The 18,689-nt window shown below is 46.9% G+C and overlaps 1 protein-coding gene across 3 annotated transcripts in view; it reads right to left on the reverse strand.

The window, feature by feature from the left end:
- MATN2 (matrilin 2) overlaps nt 1-18,689 on the reverse strand; it is a 120,858-nt gene that overhangs the window by 101,613 nt on the left and 556 nt on the right. The gene's annotated exons all lie outside the window — the stretch shown is intronic.

Here is an 18,689-nt window from a genome sequence, read left to right on the forward strand (position 1 = left end):
AAACTCCTTACTCTAAAGCTGGGTACACACTATATTGGACGATTTCACGATTTCTGATGAGTGGGAATGACAAATCGCCCAGTGTGTAGGCACTATCACACGCTTCCGTGAGTCGTTCACCGCATCTTCCGATCTGCCTGCATTCCAGGCCAATCTGAAGATATCGTCAACGATTTTGACCAATTCGTGCAGTGGACGATGAACGATATGTTGTTCCGAACTGCCTGACCCACACGTCACCTCAGACACTCCCTGGTCGTCAGGTGTTTACATAGCAAACGATATATCGTTCACGACCTAACGACTAAATGGCGAACAATATATGGCCTTGTCATTTGAAAGATTGCATGGTGTGTATGCACTATATCGTTTGCTCAGGAGTTCAAGGGAAACCGGGACGACCATCGCGTCATTTACATATCGTCTAGCGCAAGGTTTCCCAACCACGATCCTCAAGGCACACTAACAGTCCAGGTTTTAAGTATAGCCATACTTGAACACATGAGACTTAATTAGTACCTCAGTTGTTTTGATTTAACCATCTGTGCGTAAGCATGGCTATCACTAAAACCAGGACTGTTAGTGTGCCTTGAGGACCGAGGTTGGGAATCACTGGTCTAGCGTGTACCCAGCTTCACATATAAAGCACTAAGAGCCTCATTTATCAACGTGTTTTATCATTCACAACAAGTGATAAAACTCATTGTGTATGATAATGATGCTCCAGCCAATCAGCTCCCAACTGTCATGTGTTTGAAAAATTACAGTTGGGAGCTGATTGGCTGGAGCATCCTTTATCATATGCAACGAGTTTTAGCACCCGTTGTGAATGATAAAACTCATTGATAAATGAGGCCCCATATCACTCCTCCCCTCTAACCTTATTTCTATCTGCACTCCCTCCCACCTTATCTGCTCCTCCTCCGACCGCTGCCTCACATCCACCCTACTCACCCACTATGCATCCATCCCAGTTTACCCTCGTTTGTCACCCCTTCCCCTCAGTATGTAAGCTCTCATTAGCACTTGTTCTCCCCTTAGCACTGTCCGTGTCACCAGTTATTTGCCCCACCCAATCTGTGATTTTACAGTAATGTAGTTACCTATGTACCTACGCTGTGGTTATCTGTTGCATTTTGTATTCATGCTTGTATACTCGGTCATATCATATATACAGCAATTGGGACACTTTGTACAATTCTAAAATACCCAATAATAAAATACATTGAAGAAATAGAGGGAGAGGAGTTCAGTATTTGAATTCCGGGAAATCACTGTGTGCATCTCTGACGTGTTCCTAACACCAAGCAATTACACCTAAGGGTCTTTAAAACAACATTGATTTCTGTATTTAAAATATATTAATAAGTGGTAACTGAATCACTCCTGATGCTGAAAATGTCATGTATCTCATTTCAAATACACAGCTGCAAACCAGGAGGAATATTAGGTCAGCTATAGAATGAGGTGTGGGGTGTGTAGGGTGGGAATATGCACAATTACTACAGAAGTTCCAGTAGGCTCCTATATTGCTCATACATGTGGCTGATCCAAAATGGCAACTGTTATTCTTTGAAATGCATATACCAGCGGTTCTCAAACTCAGGCTCTGAATCAGGGCGTCTTTTTTTTTTTTTTCATGGAGCGGCCTCCTGGCCGCTCGCATCGCTGTGGGTTGCCACCCACAGCTAATGCGAGCGGCCAGGATGATGGTCAAGACCATCGCGACCATCGGGCTTGTGACAAGACCCTTGTGGTAGGGTCTCGTGGCCGCAAGCCCCAGAGAGGTTTCGGCTCTAACAGAGCCGAAAGCTCTCCCACTGACATCACTGATGTCAGTGGGGCCGCCCCCAGACGGTAGGCGTTCTCACCGGAACGCCTCCGTCTGGGCAGCCACCCCCCCGGCCCGCCCACCAAAGGGGGCGTGCTGTCACTCAACGTGCTGTCACTCAACATCAACAGCACACCCCTTTGGTGCGAGACCCGGAGCGACGGAGTGCCTGTCGATATCCGGGTCTCGCGCATGCGCACGACGGAGCCGGCTCCGTCGTGCGCATGCCCTCTGGGCCACCATCGACCCGGTTGCGAGCGCTCAGTGCTTGGGACCGGGTCTGAATCAGGCCCTCAGTCCTCAAGGCACCCTAACAGTCCAGGGTTTAAGGATATCCATGCTCAAACATAGGTGGCTTAATTAGTACAACAGTCAGTTTGATTATACTATCTGTGCACATGGATGGATATCCTTAAAACCTGGACTGTTAGGTTGCCTTGAGGACGGTGTTTGGAAAACCCTGTCATACTGTATACTGTTGTACATGTTATGCATCTGCCTTATTATTTACCCCACTGTATTCTTTGACCTGTGCGTACACTATAGACTCTGGGCACACTCTAGTGACCAGAGTCTATAACTCCTTCTCTGGCCGCGCACAGCTCAGTGCGCTGCCGGCCGCTGGGTGGAGAGGAGGGGGCCCGTGTCGGAGACTGCATACGGGCCCCCTCCCCTCTAGAAACGCCCCTGGTTTTGATAGACCGTGATAGGCCATGTTCGCTTATGTTAATATTTTTCAACAAGATATAATACAAATAGTAAAAATCCTGCAATCTGCATACCTTCCAAACTTTTCAGATTGCGATAATATAATGCTCCTGCTTTTCCCACTTTTTTTCAATTGCAATAACCCAGGGCAAAAAAAAAAATTATACTAAAGTTCCTTTCTTACACCAGGTTGTCTAAAGGTCCCCATACTGTACATCAGTGATGTATTTGGTCAATTCACCGATCCCCAGATGCTGGGGTTGGGGCATCGATGAAATCCAACATATCCAAATATGATCAGGATCTGCAAATCTGGGATTTTTAACATGAAGAATTTCACTGATTCCCTGATGGATCGATGATCATCGACGGCCGCTGGTAGGCCTTTCCGCCTGGCAGACCAGCGGTTCTGGTCTGATTAGGGGTTCGATTAGTCAACCGCCTGATGTATTGTGCCCTTTACCCTTATATATAGTCAATGTTATTCACTTCACCTGTCAGTGGTTTTAATGTTATGGTTGATCAGTGTATATATAATAACTTTGACTTATTTGACTGATTTTGGCTGGACAACACAGTTTGCTGACCCCTATACTTGCAGTACGAATTTACAGCAGACACCTGGAGAAGTGGCATATTTATAAAGAACACGACTTATTTGAAAACTATCACCAGTTATCAGATTCCAAGGAGTCTATTTACTAAGCCTTTGATGGAGATAAAGTGGACGGAGATAAAGTACCAACCAACCAACTCCTAAATGTCATCTTTCAAATGCAGCCTGTGACATGGCAGTTAAGAGCTGATTGGCTGGTACTTTATCTCTGTCCAAGGCTTAGTAAATAGACCCCCAAATTTCACAGGTTTATTCCGAGTGATCACACAATTTCATATCAGTTTGAACTATAAGATCAGTTAGATCAGGGAACTACAGAGCGGTGATATCCAAACAGGAGACAGGTTTTACAGGAGACAGGTTTTATGTCTCCTTTCTAAGGTGTCACCCCTACATTAATCACCTCCCTAAAATATACATAGCACTGTGCACCCCACCAGGGAATCCTGTAATATCAGGTGTTGCTCACCGACTGCTAATCATTCGCTTTCAGCAAATTATATTTACAACATCCCTGATTCTTTGTGAAAAACTACATTTAGTGAAAAATATTGAATGGCACAATAATAATTATTTTATTACATATGATATCCAATCGTTATGCATCAACATAATATAATATACTACATCCAAGTGACAGAAAAGTCGCCAAATGCCAGCTCACAAGAGATGCTGGGGTCTCACAGACGCAGAGTGAGTTCATTAAACTTTTCTTGTCTCACAACAATGTATTATTCAATCACCATTTTTACATTTTAGGCACTTGGCAATACCAGCTTCGCCCTGAACTTTTCCGTATTGGTATGCTGCAGGAACATCTTATTTGGGGTGATATGAGCATGTATCATACCCTATTTAGCGTTCTCGCTGGGCTATTTTTCAAAAGGGCAGAATGGGCCTTGCCCTTTTGGCCCGTGCTCTGCTAAAACAACATGCCATCGTCAACATGCAGCGTCCCACGGGTGGGAAAAACTGCGGTGCAGAGCTCACCGCCGGTGAATAGATCCATTCACAGAAAGGGGAGAGCTTGGGGGCAGCCCAGGATGTCCGTAAGTGCTGGGCACGCCCCCAAGAGAGAGGAAAAGAAAGTGCGTATTATTGACACGTCCCTATTCCCGTGGCCATGTCCCCTTTACGGGTGTGCTAGAGTGCCCTTTCTATGGCACGGCGTCGGACCTACAATGAACACTATTATTTACGGTGAACAACATTATTCAAACATGCACTTTTTTTTAAAACGGATGCTACAAATAATTTCTTATATTAATGGAACAGCTGCAGGAGTTGGTTAAACAACAGAAAATGGTCCTACAATCAAAAACTTAATGAACAAGCTAATGTTCTGTTTGATGCCTTCAGAGGAGAAAAAGGATTTCTAACTTCTCTTCTTCATGATGCTTATACAACATCTTTAGGGAGGCAGCAATGATAAAACAAATCAATGAAGAATAAAAAAAAGAAATGAGTACAGAAAAATCAATGTCATTAATCTCCAAATGTAACAGTTCTCTCTATCTATTTAAGAAAATGGACCAAAAAAATGTAAATAAAGCAAATACTTAAATTAAGAATACCAAAATCCTTAATATAAAAAAATAAAACAGCACTAGAGCAGCACAGTGGGTCAATTTTCGGTCGATTTTGGTGAATAGAACCCATTTAGAACTTCAAATAGAACTTCAAAAAGAAACCAATGCACCATTGAAATCAGAATGGAACACAAAATGGATTGTAAATGATCTGTATTATGGGAACTCTGCGGTCGATTTTGTGGGGATGTTGGTTCTATTTTGGTCGAATTTAAATGGAACCAAAAAGGACTTTAGGTAAATTTAACCCCCCCCCCCTCAAAAAAAACTGGATCAGTATTAAGGGCCATATTCAATTTGGGAGCGAAAAGTCCGTGCTCGACTTTTCGCTCCACATCGCAGGTTTTCCAGGGATAAAGTATCGGGTGCGTGCCCACTTTATCCATGTGGTAAATTTACCCCCAGGTCCATTGTCCTATGCAAATTCATAGTGCTAATTAGCCAAACAATTCATATATTTTCCAAGCCTTATGAATATCCGGTTTGCATTGAGGCAGGATTGTTTAATTATAATTTTAGGGGTGTATTCATAAAGTAGTGAAAAGTCCTGTTTAGCTGAAAACAGGGCTTTTCAAAGCTTTCGGCGATTCATACAGGGGGATACCGTGAAGAAGGGTATTCCTTCTCCAGCGGCACCTCTGCTTCATGTAGGAATCGCATCACCATACTTTTGTATCGTGAGCACCCTCTCCTGCGGTACAGATTCGCCATCTGAGGATGGCGTAATCTGTACTGCAAGCCGAACAGAGAAGGGAAGCGGCATACTTCCCTGCTGACTCTTGCCCCTTTTTCCCAGCATCCACTGCTGCAGGTCTGGCCTGACCTGCTGCTCTCAGACGCCCGCGCAGTAAGAATACAGGCATATCAGGCTCCCGATATGTCTGTATTCTCACTGCATATAGGGATCGCGGAGGGGCTGGACAGCGCCCGAAGATGCCGGACAGGTAAGTGTACATGAATGGCTACTAAACATCACTATATATTGTATCGATGTGATGCGATATATAGTGATGTTTATCGTCAGCCACTTCATGTTCTTTAAGAATAGACCCCTAGGTCTTCTATTGTGCACATAAGAGACCATTTTATATTACACAAGATCATACAGTTGAATTTTGAGCCTTTATATGAGATTTAAGTGATATTAATTATTTTACATTTTAAATATTTTTCATGTACAACAAAATGTATTTTCTATATTACTAAAATTAATGTAATTTTTTTTTCGGTAGGACTACATATGATATTGAATGCACAGCCAATTACTTGAAAAGTTGGGCCTGATTCAGCAAGGAACGCAGTTGCTAATACGCACGCAATCGGCCGATTGTTGCGTACTGCGCATGCATAAACTTTCTATCGTCAGATGATAGATGTGACCCATAAACTTAAACTAAACTTAACTAAAATAAACACATGAGACCAAGTTATGCCGTTTAGATTAACTGGTCAGCCTAATTTAGTTACAATGGTAGGTATGGTGGCATGAGAAAGAACGGCAAACAACCAGCGTCCACTTGTCTTAGGCCAAAAGTATATATCACAACTTACGAGGGTCAACTATCCCAGACAAGGGCAAGTGTGATCTTAAAACTTGCAAGGGCCAACTATCCCTTTCAGAGCAAGTGATGCAGCCCCAACACCCATGCCAATGCACCATTCATCCTGCTCGGTCGAGAGGTGCCGCTGACCCCAATAGGGTGAAATCAGCCTAATCAGTGCATTGAAGGGGTGCGCACCGCTATTATTGCCGCATGATGGATGCTTCAATATTGTCGGTTTTTCTCGCCACAGCGATTCTCAGTAAAGTACCAGCCCGCCACCATACTAACTAACTAAACCCCTTAATACCGCAAATATGCCTTCCAGAAACAAAAAATGACCCTCCTCATTGAGATGTACCCCATGCCTACAAAAAAGATGGGCATCCTGGATCCGAATTAAAGGATGATGCACCACTAGCCCTCCCAACTCCAGCACGTGCCTAGCCACCCATTTGTTCACTTTCCTCCTGGACCTGTCCAAAGCCACACTATCATAACAATAGCGCCAGGAAAGCCTGGCGATGATAGAGGACCATACCAAAAGGCAGTTAGGCCATAGCCGAACCACCTCCCTCAAGTCGCGAACAATCGCATGGCGCAGCTCTAAAGAAGTTTGTTGACCCAAATCATTGCCCCGAGATGAATAATTAACATTTACACTGAATTCAGCCACTGACCTGTGTAAGCTGCGCAACAAAGCTTCCCACAGCATGCCCCTCTGCCCCAACCACCTGACACTCTTCCAACGCGGGAACACACAGAGGAATCCTCTGCAAAGCGCGACTGCCCAGCCCAAAAAATAAAAGAGTGGCCAATACATCAAATGGGCCTAGTGTCCTGGAAACCTGCAAATATACAGAAATATAATAGATGAGTATATATGCAACATGTCAAATCATAAAGGAGGATTGGGAGGCTGGGAGGGGGGAGGAAGACTTGACCCGAGGTGAAAACCTACAAAAAACCTGCTGGATCTTTTCTATTGTAAACATTTTCTTTTTATAGCTTCTTTTATTTATTCATTATTAATTTTATTTTAAGCTAACCAATCAATGTCCAAAGCAGGGCAAAAGACAGGGCAAAATCTCTCAGAAACCCCACCGGAAAGGCAGCGAGTCAAAACTAATAAAGTATAACAATTTATGGTTCCACACGAACATATCTTCTGTAGGCATTGGATTTCCATCTTCCGAGAGCCTGGATCTCCTGTTAAAAAAGACCCGAGAGGCCGCAAAAGTTGCGGCACCTATTCTAAACGAATGGGTGCCGTAATCCGAAAGGGAAAGCCCGAGGTGCCGTATGCAGTGATGGAAGACCGACCGAAATTGGAATTTAGTGAGAGGAGATCCATCCTAATGCCGGCAGCATTAGCCGGCAGAGATCATATTGGGAGGCCAAGTGAACCGGACAAATCCTATCATCAGGACAGGACTTCAGGGACACCCAGCGACCCCTACCCATCTGATCGGTCTTAGAACGCCGAATACGGCACAACATCGTATCGCGCAGCAGAATGGGTTGAGCGTGAGTAGAGGGGGTTGAGCGTGATGCGAAGCCACGACCAGCTCGCTGATGCGAAAAGCCCCGTGAAAGGCCATCGTAAAAGCGAGGTGGAATAAATGAACCTCGAATTGCGTGGAACAAATGACCGTCAAGCTTTCAACTAGCCGCGCTAACAAATCACTGATCATCCACGGTAGGCATGGCGCGAGACCAACCCCTAAGGGCCCTTTGTATTAAAAAACCCTTAATGATGTCTCTCTGTCCCCCTAAGCGCAGAAAAAATTGAATCCCAGTAAGTCTCTGGGCAACATAAGCCCGCAACCTGCCGGAATCAAACAAAAAACATACAAAAGTGCCCATATTAGCATAACGAGATCTACCTGACGAACTCCGTCCTTGCAAAAGTTCTCCCACTGTTGCCAAGATGTCTGGTAGGAACTCAACGTCTGTGGGGCAACGGACCGACGTGCGAGATCTTCCATTCTGGTCTGATGATCTGCCAACAATGAAATGGACAAGGCTCACCACTCAATGCCGCGTACGGTGCTAATTCACGAAACCTCTGCCAATCCTGCCTGGAGAGCGCATCTGCAATGGAATTGTCAGTACCCGGTACATGACGAACTGTAAACAGTATGTTAAATTGCAAAGCGCGCAAGGCTAGCCAAGCAAGGAGACGCAGAACTGGTAGCGATGACGATCTTTGATTATTGATCGCATGTACCAAAACATGATGGAACGGTCACGCAACCGATGACACCATAGCTCTAATGCCACCACTATGGGAAATAGTTCCAGCAGGAGCAAGTTCTTGGTCAGTCCTGCCAGCACCCATTCCGCCGGCCAAACCGAAAAACACCAATCACCACCCAAAAAAGATCCAAAACCTGAGGATCCTGCAGCATCCATTAAGGGCTGCAGGCGAGCATTAGGCTAAGGATCTGCAGGCCAGACGCGCACCCCATTAAAATCGCACAAAAAGGTCTCCCAAACCGCCAGGTTCAGTTTTAATTCAGCCGACAGCCGCAGAAAATGGTGCGGTCGATGTAGACCTACCAAGGCCCTATGCAGCTTGCGACAAAAAATCTTCCCCATTGGGATAACGCGACACGTGAAGTTAAACAGTCCGAGCAAGCTTTGACCTTGACGAAGTGTCACCTTCCCCCCAGCTAACACTAGGAGGATAGCATCCTGCAAGCGACGCACCTTGTCCGGCGGCAGCCGGCAAAGACCCTCCAAGGTATCAATTTCAATACCCAAGAAAACCAACTTAGTCGCAGGGCCCTCAGTCTTGTCGTGCGCAATAGGAACCCCAAATTCCGAGAAGAATGCTTGCAATGAAAAAAGGAGGCGTTTGCAGCGATCCAAATCGGCTGGATCCAGGCACAAGAAGTCGTCCAAGTAATACGCTATGATTGTCTCCCCAGACCCCACTGCGACACACCAATGGAGAAAGGAACTGAAACACTCAAAGAATGCGCAGGAAACCGAACATCCCATAGGAAGACATTTGTCCAGGTAATAGCCATCCGGCAACCGAAACCCCATGAAACTAAATGATTCCGTATGCATGGGCAACAATCTGAAAGCGGACTCAATGTCCACTTTTGCCATCAAAGAACCCGGGCCTGCCGCATGAACTAACGCTAACGCAGAATCGAAGGACTGGTACTGCATGCGGCAGACCTCAACTTCTATGGTGTCATTAACTGAATTACCTGACGGGTGTGACAGGTGCTGGATTAAACGGTAACTCCCGGGGGCCTTCTTGGGAACAACACCCACAGGTGAGAGGACAAGATTGGGAATCGGAGGTTGCATGAAAGGCCCAATCATGCGACCCAGCCCAACCTCCTTCATAACCTTGTCCTTAAGAACGTGAGACAAATCATAGGCTGAGCGTAAACTCCTAGAGGACCCGGAACCCACTGGCCGAATTATTGGAAGCGAAAACCCCCCTGCAAAACCCTTACTCAAAAAAGTGGCATCGTCCCGCACAGGATACCAGTCCAGCCATTTTGCCATGGCATCCAGACGGATGGGAGTTGCTGCTCTACTTAGAATTCCCGCCCCCTGCCCGTTTGGCAGTGGGTGTTGTGGCGGCAGCCTGAGCCCCTCCTGGGCTACGGGAGCAGTCCTTACTGGGGTGTGTTACGTCGCAGCCCAGACACTGGTGTCGAAAACGACACCTGTTTCCCAGGGTACACTTCCCGTTATTATACGCGTAACACTTACGCTTGTTCTGCCCTCCGCTGGCTGCCCTTGGTGCCGAGGGGGACGAGGGTTGAACTGGCCGCCCAGGGAACTGATGAGAAAGGACGCGTGTAGGCTGCGTCACCTCCATCCACACCTCAACATCTTTACAACCTAGGTCCATGACCTTGACCTGATCCTGTTTGCAACGAAACTCCTTGTCGTATTGACGCCACGCCGTACCCTGTGAGGACTTGTATAGGCCGTGTATCAGATGCAAATACCGAATCACGTTAGTACTCGGACGGGCTTGATTTAAGATAGCAAGCCGAAAACACACAAAACCCAGATATCCAATTAGTGTAGGACTTATAGGCCTCAAGCCCAATACCCCCTTTTGCCTTTGCGGTCGCAAGAGCTTTTTTCGCCGTAGCTGTAAGGGTGAACATTTCTACGTAGAGCCCTTTTTTGATTCGCTGCTTAAACGTGGTACGCATACCTCGCGTGACTGCTGTAGTAGAGCAGTGTTCAACAACATCAGGACCTGCTCCTCGATCTACACTGGTACTACTCCCTGAGGACCGTTCGCTAGAATGCCTTCGACAACGTGAGCGACGTCTACGAGACCTCCGTGCCCTTTTACGCCTAGCCTTACGCGAACTATCGCTTGAAGAGGAGGAGTAAATGGAGCTAGACCCGCAGTCAGATGAACTGGCACACTCACCGGAAGGACCGACAATGGCATTGGTGACTCCAGTACCTGCGCTAGCTGTGACGTCAGCTGCCGCGCTTCTGGTCGGGGCTGCGACCATTGGTACCTCCTCCAGACTGCCGTCTGTAAAAGAAGAGACTGAGGCAGCATCAGCCTGTTTGGGCTGAGGAAGGGAGACAGCAGAGGGAGCGAAAGAGACAGAGGGAGCTGCTGGCATAGGAGTGAGGGAAAGGCCGCGAATCCTGCCTAACTGCTGCACCAGAGGGCCAAGCTGCGTCTGCACGGCGGATGCCGCTGACGTAGAAGGGCCTCCAGTGTCAGCAGCGTTTCCGTACTGCTGGGTCAAAAGTGGCGTCAGTGCACCCACCACAGACACCAGCAGACCGGCAATGGCACCAGCATCCAACAAGGGAGCACTCCCAGATGCCACAGACCCTGCAGGCATAGCAACCGCCTGCGCAGTTGCCACCCCCCCCAGGCCTGGAGGAGCTGGCTGCCACAGACATGGGGGACCCCATGTCTGAATCACTATTCCCAGTAGAAACAGAGGGCAGCACGAGAGGGGGAGGATTAACCTGCCTGTCACTGTGCAGGCGCTGGCTCCGCCCCCTTCATCTCCGCAACCCGTCTGATTCTATACTGGTCTGCTTGCAAGCCAGCGCCATGACAGGCACGCTTATGTGGCCGTCCGCGCCGCCCTTCCCCCCGGACATCAGCCGACCCGAGCTGGGCGGCCACCGGGGGACAAAGGACGGGCAGCGTGACTCTCTGTGAGTGCCCACGGGAACAGCGCTGTAGTGTGCCTGGCCGCTCCCGATCCCCGCCTGCCCCGGTCCCTAGTCACGCTAGTACTGGCGACTACCGGGGGACAAGGGGCAGGCGGAGGCAACTTCACTGTGCGCTAGCGGCACCTTCGCGCGCCCGCGAACACAGCGCTCTCCGCAGGTGAGGAGACCGAGCCTGACCCTCCCGACTGCCGGGAGGGCAGGCAATGCTGCAAAGGGGGGCCCACATATGGCGCACCGGACCCGGTACCGTCTGACAGACGGGTGGGTACCGAGCGTGCACGCTGGGGGCGGATCATTACTACAGAGCTAGAGAAGTTAAGAGAATAGATATAGAGAGTAGGGAAAGAAATAAGGTATAGAGAGTAGATATAGAGAGTAGGTATAGAGAAGAGAGTAGGGAAAGATATTAAGTAGGGAAAGAGGAAGAATAAAACAAATGAAAAATCAGAAAACAATCAAGAACAGATCTGCCAAGAAAACTGCACTTCCCTTGTCGCAGATCAAATTCAAAGAGGCAGATTTACAATATCAGATTCCCCACACCCACTCACTTAACACGCCCCCTAATCTATCGCCCTATCACATCTGCCTACCTGCTGTCAAACAAAAAACAAACATCTTTAACTTTATTAACCCCCTCTATCCCTGACCAGAAGTTTATGTGCCCTCGGTTCTAGCCCAAACCTCCGTTATATTATGCACAGGCCACTGCAATCGGGACTGTGATCGCAGTGACTACGCAGACCCATAGCAGAGTGATTGACAGGATGTACCATTTGCGCGGGGGGTGGTAACGGGGTGGTTGGCAAAACGCAGGTGTGCCAGTGCGTTTGAATGCCATTGCAGGGGCGTGATTAAATTTGCTGACGCCTAAATCCCGAAGCACTACTAAAGACCGGTGCCGTAATCCAGACATGGTATGAGCTGCCGATGTCTAAATCCCGACGCCTGGCATGGTACAGCCTGTAAGTACAGGTTTACGCCTCGGGGGGGCGGGGGTTTAGGTTTTGGTACCAATGGGGGGGGGGATTGGCATCACCATTTAGGATTAGGCACTAAGGGGGAGGGTTAGGTTTAGGCACTAAGGGGGAGGGTTAGGTTTAGGCACTAAGGGGGGAGGGTTAGGTTTAGGCACTAACGGGGAGGGTTATGCTGCGGGGGGAGGGTTATGTTAGGGTGCAGGAAGGGAGGGTTAGGGTACTTACGGAGCCCCTGTCGGCATGCCGTTGTCGGTCTTTAGAACAGCGGCATCCCGACCAACGGCATGCCGTATCACACCCTGTAAAACTATAGTAAGACTAATAATCACAATACTAGTAATACCGCCACCAGCAGACAACACACAGCAATATAAGGTGGAGTATAAATGCTAAAAGTAAAAGAGCCGACATTCCCAGAGAAGACCTAGGTGCGGGTAAGTGCCCCATTTATTACTTTTATATACAGTGGCACCTAAACATTTGATATATCTGCAATTATACATTTAAAAATATATTGTTTGCAAATTTTGGGGGCACAAATAACACAAATAGGCTGCCATGGGGTACCCAGGTGGTAAATGAATGAGAACCAGTGCTCTCAGAAGTGGGCATATATACAGTCAGGTGCATAAATATTGGGACATTGACAGAATTTTCATATTTTGGCCTCTATTCACCACCACAATGGCTTTGAAATGAAACAAACAAGATGTGCTTTAACTGCAGACTTTCAGATTTAATTTGAGTTTAATTACAACCAAATCAGGTGAACGGTGTAGGAATTACAACGGTTTCTATATGTGCCTCCCACTTTTTAAGGGGCCAAAAGTAATGGGACAAACTAAACAATCCTAAATCTAGCTTTCACTTTTTAATACTTTGCTGCAAATCATTTGCAGGCAATTACAGCCTGAAGTCTGGAACGCATAGACATCACCAGAAGCTGGGTTTCATCCCTGGTGATGCTGGGCCAGGCCTCTACTGCAAATGTCTTCAGTTCCTGCTTGTTCTTGGGACATTTTCCCTTCAGTTTTGTCTTCATCAAGTGAAATGCATGCTCAATCGGATTCAGGTCAGGGGATTGACTTGGCCATTGCATAACATTCTACTTTTTAGCCTTAAAAAACTCTTTGGTTGCTTTTGCAGTATGCTTCGGGCCATTGTCCATCTGCACTGTGAAGCGCCGTCCAATGACTTCTGAAGCATTTGACTGAATATGAGCATATAATAATGCCCGAAACACTTCAGAATTCATTCTGCTGCTTTTGTCAGCAGTCACATCATCAATAAATACAAGGGAACCTTTTCCATTGGCAGCCATACATGCCCACGCCATTACACTACCACCACCATGCTTCACTGATGAGGTGGTATGTTTTGGATCATGAGCAGTTCATTTCCTTCTCCATACTCTTCTCTTCCCATCACTCTGGTACAAGTTGATCTTTGTCTCATCTGTCCATAGGATGTAGTTCCAGAACTGTAATGGCCTTTTTAGATGTTGTTTGGCAAACTCTAATCTGGTCTTCCTGTTTTTGTGGCTCACCAATGATTTACATCTTGTGGTGAACCCTCTATATTCACTCTTGTGAAGTCTCCTCTTGATTGTTGACTTTGACACATATACACCTACCTCCTATAGAGTGTTCTTGATTTGGCCAACTGTTGTGAAGGGATTTTTCTTCACCAGGGAAATAATTCTTCTGTCATCCACCACAGTTGTTTTCCGTGGTCTTCCGGGTCTTTTGGTGTTGCTGAGCTCTCCGGTGCGTTCTTTCTTTTTAAGAATGTTCCAAACAGTTGATTTGGCCACACCTAATGTTTTTGCTATCTCTCTGATGGGTTTGTTTTGATTTTTCAGCCTAATGATGGCCTTCTTCACTGATAGTGACAGCTCTTTGGATCTCATATTGAGAGTCGACAGCAACTGATTCCAAATGCAAATGTCACACCTAGATCAACTCCAGACCTTTTACCTGCTTAATTGATAATGAAATAATGAGGGAATAGCCCACACCTGTCCATGAAATAGCTTTTGAGTTGATAGTCCCATTACTTTTGGCCCTTAAAAAGTGGGAGGCACATATAGAAACTGTTGTAATTCCTACACCGTTCACCTGATTTGGATGTAATTAACCTCAAATTAAATCTGAAAGTCTGCAGTTAAAGCACATCTTGTTTTTTTCATTTCAAAGCCATTGTGGTGGTGAATAGAGGCCAAAATATGAAAATTCTGTCAATGTCCCAATATTTATGCACCTGACTGTATATCATTTTGAGTTAGTAATTTTATAGTAGTGCTGATAATGTACGTTTTTGTGGGGCACATGTAGGTGATTGCACAGCTATTGTGTATTGTTTTTCTATGTAGTTGATGACAGTGGTGAGCGGCGCTAATCACAAAATGTATGGAAACTTTTTTATTACTAAACAGATGACAGACGACTGTCACAGGGTGTGGTATGAAATGCTGACATTCAGAATCCTGACATGTGCAGAAAGTCAACATGGAAGGGAGGCGGACATGTTAAATTGTCGACACTGATATGTTGCCGACATTGCCCGTCCATGCATTTTTCCATAGCAGTCTTCACTAACCCTAAACTTAACTGCGCCCTAACCCTAACCCTAACATTGGCAAAAATCGGGTGTCAACAATGTGTCTGTTGACATTCGCAATGTTGACATCAATTTGTCATGTCGAGATTCTGTCATGGTTGACACTGTGGATGTCGACCTCCCATGTCGACATTCAATGGTGACATTCAGATCATGTCGACATTTTGAATGTATACCCGGACACAGACTAACTTAATGTTTTGCATCCAGGATTCATCCTCCACAATGAAAGAAGAGCTAGCTGTTGTGTTCCCAGTATGCATCTATGATCCTTATGTCATTCTTTGTGAACAACTTGTTACCCATATGCTCAGGTGCGTAAACACAACAGAGCATGGGGGGGGGGGAGATCTTATTTGTCTGGAAGCTGGAGGGTGTCAGAAGGGTTCTGGTTCAGATGAGGGACAGTTGTGCGGCGTATACTGTAATTCTTTTACACTGCGCAGCTTCATTTCAAGTGAATACTTGACGTTCCTATGTTGATGAGTATAACTTCTGCTATTTTTTTTATCTTATTTTCATCTTATGTGACCTCTCACTGTTTTTCTGAGTCTGCAGTATGTCAAAAACGATATCACGCAGGCAAACTGTTCTAGCCATGTTTATACTCATATATTTGTGTGTGTGTGTGTTATCTTCCTGTACATTTTACAGGTTCCTCCCAAATTCTAGTGTCCTTCCAACAAAGGATAGTGGAGAGCAAGCACTCTAATAGGGGTATTCAATTGCTGGCGATGTCCGCAAAATGCTGTCAGCGCGGTGTAGAGACAGTCAGAACAGCCACACTCCCCCAACACTTGAAGGTAAGCAGTCTAACCCTAACCATTCCCCTAACCCACCTTTCCCTCAGCCTAACCCTAACACTCCCCCCGCAGCCTAACTCTAACCCCCAGAGCCTAAAGGGGCCTATCCATTACCCGACTTTGTGAACAATCCGACCAAAACCAGGAGGTTTTGGTCGCATTGTTCACAAAGACGGGTAATGGCTAGCCGGCAAGGACCAGCGTTGCGCATGCATGCTGGGTCCTTGCCGACCCCGACTGTCCAGATATAGGAGGTCGGGCTCCTGCACTGGATGACGTTCAGTGAACACCGTTCAGTGCGGGCACCGCACCTCGGCGACCTGAAGGTCTGAACGCTAGACGTTCAGTCTTTCTGGTCGCCTAGTGGATAGCCCCCTAAACCCTACCCCCCCTGCAGCCTAACCCTAACCCTCCCCCTAGTGCCTAACCCTAAACCCTTACCCCAACACTTACCGTCGGATTGCCGGCGGTCAGGATTCTGGCGCTGGGATTCCGACTGCTATCGGGATCCCGTTACCGTCTTTCTGAATGCCAGCATCCCGACCGCCGGGATGGTAACTACATTCCCCCCAGGGGTGCAGGACTGGCGACCTTGAGATGCCGTATTCTACTACAATGAGCACAGCCGAGCATGGTAGCCACGCATCACAGGGAATTTTATAAATATAGCGTAAATTCCTAAAATAAAATCGTGTGGCATTGCTGGGTGGGTGTGTGTGTGAATTTAGAGCCTGGTTCAGCACAGGACAGAAATGCAAAACTTCCACGCATGCAGCTCTGCAATTCCGTCCTTGTAATTATGATAATGCAGCAGGAGGCATCACTCCTCCTGCATGCATTACTTATCCAAGGTGCATCCAAGGACGCAGCATCGGATAATCTGCGTTAACATCGGAAGGCTAAGTGACCCCTGGGGTCACGTAAGCCGTCCTGCTGCAGATACAACAGAGAGGTCAGGAAATCTCAGTCAACCGGGGGGGGCGACACGCCTCCATTTCGGGAAACGGAGGCCGTCGCCGCCTCATCCCCGTCCAGAAACGGCAGCAGACTGTCAATCACTGACAGTCTGTTGCCGGACTGCACGCGAACACACAGGACCTGTACTGCACATGTGCAGTTTGGGTGTGGCGCCTGCGCCGATTCCGGACCATCGGAAATCTGCGTGCACTGCTGGATAAGGCCCTTAGCGTGGACCTAGCTTTCTCAATATAGTTTGTATAGATTTGGTAGGATGTCACCCTCTTCCAACTGGAAATTGTTATCAGTGAGAGGAACACTTGGACGGCAGAGCAGGACAATGGGATACAGTGTGTCTGTGAATGTTGCAGAGTTGAGACTCATGAACTACAATGCAAGCTGTCACTGTTTACATCATAAACTTATCTGAGAGTCTGTGGCTAATTGATGCTTGCACAGCTTCTTTCCTCCAACCAGTGTTCACTGTATCTGAGAGTAATGGAAAGAGCTTTTCCTGTAGGCGGATACAGGTGGACAAGAGCCAAAGCTTTTCCCATCCTTCTCCAACACACCCCCATCAGTTTACTTGTAGCCAGGAGTAGAATTCAGACTTTGACAGCAACTTGTGGATATTGGCAAAAGCCCTCACAGCGGTCATGTCCTCATCCCAAACCAGGGGAACAGACCCAAGAAGTATATCTGCAAAGCCCCAAACATGCAGAGAATGGACACCACATGCATGACATCATGCGTTATGCACTGTGAAGTAAGGGTTAACCATGTCATTTGTTTTTTCGCAGCAGATCCAGACTCAGTTTAAATAAAAATGCCAACGAAATGTGCATCCGATTAGGATTTTTGGTGAATTAAAAGCCTGAAGCTATTTATATAATTGCATACACCCTTTTACATCATAGAAGTTGTCAAAACCTGCACTGTCTGGCATAGCCTATACTGCAAGGGTTGGAGGCCGGTGTACAGGGTTACATGTCACAGCCTGCTCCAGCCATGATGTAGCTGTGGTAACAGGTTACTAAATCTTCATCACGTACCCACTATCCCAACAGAAAGTTCTGGGGCAATTCAAAACTCTATGAATAAACTTCCCTATCTGCCGCAAACACAAATACAACTTCTGGCTTCCATTATATAAAGAGAACAAGTAGTAAACTTTAAATTGGAAAGTGAATTCCCTGGAATTCCATGTTAAAAATTAACATCAGTGTTAGAAAAAGGACCCGTCATATAAATGATTTATATGGATAGGGGGAATCCACCAGCAACTGAAACATTAGCCTGCCCTGCTCTCTGTCATAGGGCCTGATTCATTACCGTGCGCAACTGCAATTACGCACGATTGTTGCATTCTGCGCATGCATCTCAGTGCGCATGTGCGAGCCAGCCACTGCGATCGAGACTGTCATCGCAGTGACTATGCAGACCCATCGCAGAGTGATTGACAGAAAGTGCCGGTTGTGGGTGGTGACAAGGGGGTTTTCGGCAAAACGCAGGCGTGCCAGCGTGTTTGAATGCTGCTGCATGGATGTGCATAAATTAACCATTGCGAGGCCATACGCAGCCTGAGGACTCATAGTGTGCGATGAGGTTAGCAATTCTGAGTAAGGTATAACCATTGTGCAGGTGTGCGTGAGGCTGCGATGGTACAGATGGCTTCGCAGTCTTGCTAAACATTACGGATGTGTGTAAGGTAAAGTGGGCGTCCCTGTGTAGTACTGCGGTGGCATATCGATCGCAATGGATTAGCATACTATCGCAGTTGAACTGCGTGTGTAATTCGCACTTGCGAACGGTAGTGAATCAGGCCCATGGTAAATTACCACACATT

The sequence above is a fragment of the Taudactylus pleione genome, unplaced genomic scaffold (genome assembly GCF_031769625.1).
Source record: "Taudactylus pleione unplaced genomic scaffold, aTauple2 ptg000314l, whole genome shotgun sequence".
Lineage (NCBI taxonomy): Eukaryota > Metazoa > Chordata > Amphibia > Anura > Myobatrachidae > Taudactylus > Taudactylus pleione.